The sequence below is a fragment of the Egretta garzetta genome, unplaced genomic scaffold (assembly GCF_000687185.1).
Source record: "Egretta garzetta isolate BGI_Z169 unplaced genomic scaffold, ASM68718v1 scaffold50, whole genome shotgun sequence".
NCBI lineage: Eukaryota > Metazoa > Chordata > Aves > Pelecaniformes > Ardeidae > Egretta > Egretta garzetta.
This window is the reverse complement of record NW_009258613.1, coordinates 690,787-694,765: the sequence shown is the minus strand read 5'-3', so window position 1 is coordinate 694,765 and position 3,979 is coordinate 690,787.

The following is a 3,979-nucleotide window of genomic DNA, read 5'->3' as shown; positions in this document are numbered from 1 at the left end:
TTTCAAACGCCGCTGCGGTGCTTTCGAGACAGCGTCGCCTCGTGAGATGTGTCAAAAGAAAAAGTTAAGCCGGGCTAATTGTGGAGAGAAAGCGAGCCCAGCCCCATTCCCAAGAACTTTTTCTTTATCCGTTCAGCACGCTTCTCCCCAGCCCCCAATTCTTGCTTTTCCCCAATCCCTAAATAACGTTCATCCCACTGTTCGCATCATGAAGCCGTTGTGTATTTACCACCGTTCGTTCACGAGCGTGGACTTAACGTGCACCATCAGAAATACTTCGCTTTGGGTGTTTCCCATGTTAAAACTCTCTGCTCTCCGAAAAAGGAGAATTAGCATCGAGCGCAGGCAGCAGCCAGCAGCTGAAGTGACCTGTGAGGAGCAGAGCGTCGAGCTCAACGGCCACCATCAGGCTCAGAAGTGTGGGTTTAAAGGAAGAGTAAATAGTTTTGCAGCCAGGACTGTTAGTAAATGGAAGAAAAATGAGAGAAAACCAGACAACAAATCATCTCTGGAAAAAATGCGGACAGCTGTAGTTTTGACAAGAGTTCTTCAGAAGGAAACTCTCCAGCTTTTCTGTTTACATATATGCAAATTTTCTGTAATTCAGCGCTGAGGCTTCCCTAATAATATGCCTTTTGTTATTCTGTAGGATCAGTCCCTACCCCGTTTTGGTTTCCCCGACCCTGCTCTGTTTAAGCAGTGGAGAGAGCCCAGGACGGGCCCCCCCCCGCCCTGCTCTGGAGCCCGTGATGCCACGCGTGCAGGTATTTGCTCAGATTCCTGATAGATAACTGCACGGCAAACCCGTGCATGCCTTCAGCTACTTCTAGTGTATTTTAAGAAACACATGAAACTCTTGTGTGGGATGACTCACAGCATAGCAGTCCCATTAATGCATTTAAACATAAAACGCATATGCCATAAAGGGATATCCCAGGGCTTGCATTTTCCTTCTCTTTCTTCTTTTTTTTTTTTTTTCCCAGAAATACAATTCCGTTAATGTCTGCAGATTGTTTCCTAGCGATTCACCACAACTCTCAAAGCACGCTATTTTATTTCATTCCTCTCATAGGTAAAACACGCACGAGTATCCCTCAGATCTTTGTTTTACTTTTCCCTTCCTGGAAGTTTTATGACTGGGATGCCACTGCTGGGTGAATTTAGCTGGTAGGATGATGCATGCGTGGGCTGCTTCCTACATCTGAGATAGCATGAGGTGGGGGGGTGTCAGTGCCGTTGGGGACAGGAAAAGGGTGTAGACACATCAAAATAGTAATGGACCTAGACAAACGTAGGTGTTAAGGACCGAGCCAATGGACCTACGTGAATGGGGTAAGTACGTGCCTTCAGTCCTCACCCTCCCGAAGACGCCCCTCTCTCAGCTCCTGTGCCAGCTTGCTGGTCCCGTTGAGGAGAAGGGCCATACTGAGATCCATTGGCACGCATCCTTGGGAGCTGTATCCTTCACCTTCCCAGCCTCCCACCCATTTAAGGCCTCATGCCACCAGGACCAGCACAGGTGCTTGGTTCAGGTTTCTGGTAGCCAAATGGGGGATGGCACCCATTGCTCCTTAAGAAGGGCAAAAAGCCCCCTCCCTTCATCCTGTCCCCCCTCAAAACCATCTGGGGTGTGAGAGGAGAGGTACATGCACAGAGGTACATGCAGCATCGCACCCCACAGCCCTGCCACAGGCTCCTGGTACCTGGGCAGCCTCTTCTCACAGGGGTTCCCCAGATTTCATGCTCTTGTGGGGGTGTCCCTGCTAATTGGAGCACAGAAACTGTGACCCTGTGCACCATCCCCAAAGGCCAAGCAAAGATAAGCCCTGGGCAATGCATCCCAGCAGTGCTGGTGGGTGCCCTCTCCCAGCTGACTGTACAGACCAAGCTTCAGTTGTCTACATGTGGCTGAGATGAACCCCAGCTTAAATCTCCCAGGTGTCAGGTCTTTGCAAAATGGGGGCAGTTCTCCACAGCAGGAAACTTTCATTGCTTCTTTAAAATGCCTGGCATGGTCTCAGGTACTCAAAGCATTAATGTAATGAATAAACATATGGTAGCAATTATTAACCACAGTAATAATGCTCACTAACTTATTCACAGTCTTATGTTTTGGGTACAGATTATAAGGTCCACATCCCAGACTCTCCTCCATCCCCACCAAATTCATTCAAACATGCAGAGCAGAGAAGTGATTCACACTTTGGCTTTTCTGGTTTTTTTTTTTCTGATTTTGGCTACTGCCAAAAATGCAAAAAAAAAAAAAAAGGGATGCCAAGGATGGCGCCTGATGGCCCACATGGCATGGTGCTTCTCAGAGGGTGAAAACATTGCCCGTCTCCACCAGTGCTTGCATGCAAGCCTGGTTTGGTAATGAACCAGTGCAGAGAACAGGAGGAACTCCAGAGGTATGTTTGTGAAGAATAGAAGTGTTGCAGCCTTTCAATATTAGAAGATTTTTGCAGAATGTGGGGCTACTACACTTGCCATAGCAGTCTCTTGTTCACTGTAGGTCACACCGCAGGCTTTTAAGCATCCAACCATATCTCCTGCATTAGTCTCCTCCTGCAATCAAAAGCCATTGGGGGTCTTCCTTCTATTCCCTGCACAGGCCTTCATCATTCCATCTCCCTCTCCCCCAGAAAAGAATTTTTGGGGGCTACCTGCTTAGCATACATGAAATGAGTACTAGCATGGCAATTCTCAGCTGTGCCTGTGGTCAATTTGAGTCTGAATGGCTTTACAGCCCTTCCAAATGAACCAAGGCAGTGTTACGCATCTCCGATGGATACCACTGTAAATCACTGTGGAGCACAGATCAGTGCACAATTACACTTATTGACCTAACGTCGGGATAAAACATTGACTCTGTGGATGAGTCTTGGTACCCAAGTGTGAGAAAAATGAACCGCTGTGAGCCAGCAAACTACAGGGAACCAAACACCCAGCCTGGGATGCTCCGACAGGGGCCCGGTACCAGTGAGGTGGGGCCGGGATGGCCTTTAGGAGTACAGAACAGTGGTCTTTGTGCTTGGCAAAGGACAATGGTCTGCAGCAGGTGCCTTCCATATGCTAAGGAAGTCTGAGGAGCTCCCAGTCAAAGGACATTACAGAATCATTACAGAAAGTAGATCCTGCATTGGAAAAGGATGGCCAAAGCAAGCAGGACCACCTGCTGTCTCCTCTCTTCCTGGAGTCCCAACTGCTTGGTGAGGAACTGGGACTGGAGCAGAAACAAGATCCTGTGGGATGCATGTCACGGGTCTGGCACGTCCCAGCAGAGGGAAAGGTCTTTCCCAGCACAGATTTGCCAGAGCTGTGGCAAGCTGACTGTGTCCAGGCATCAATATTCCCTCTTCCTGGCATGTTACTTTATTTAAGGGGATTTTTTTTACGTGGTACTCAAGCTTCCACCTGTCTCTCTCTCAGCTGGTGCCTACACTTTCCCCATCAGCTGCTTTTCTTTAGATGCTCACAAAATTATCTCCGCTGCTCCAGTTCTCTGACCCTTTATCTTTGTAACTGGAACAGCCAGAGGCAATGAGAATTGTGTAACCATCTCCCCACTTCCCAAGTGCTCGGGACAGGTCTGGTAACTTTGATAATATGTCTCACAGGATACACGGGGTAAATCTCTATTAGATCAGGCCACTTATAAATAAACTGGCTGCTCGCTATGGGAAGAAATTAAAAAGTCATTATTTTCATTATTGGATGAGAGAGGCGTGACGCACAAATACTTCAGCTAATATTAAGCTATCAGGCAAATAACAAAAAATAAATATCTTTATGTTACAAGTTATCTCAAGCCATGTCATGAAACTTAAACTACTGCTAGACTGAAAGCCACCAATTTAAAACCAGCAGGTCATCCATAATTGATTAGTGTACAGACTCACCCTGCACAGACAGGGCTCAGAGAGTGCTTGTGTGGCCAGGAGATAAAGAACTTAAAAGTAATATTTTTTTATAGCAGGAA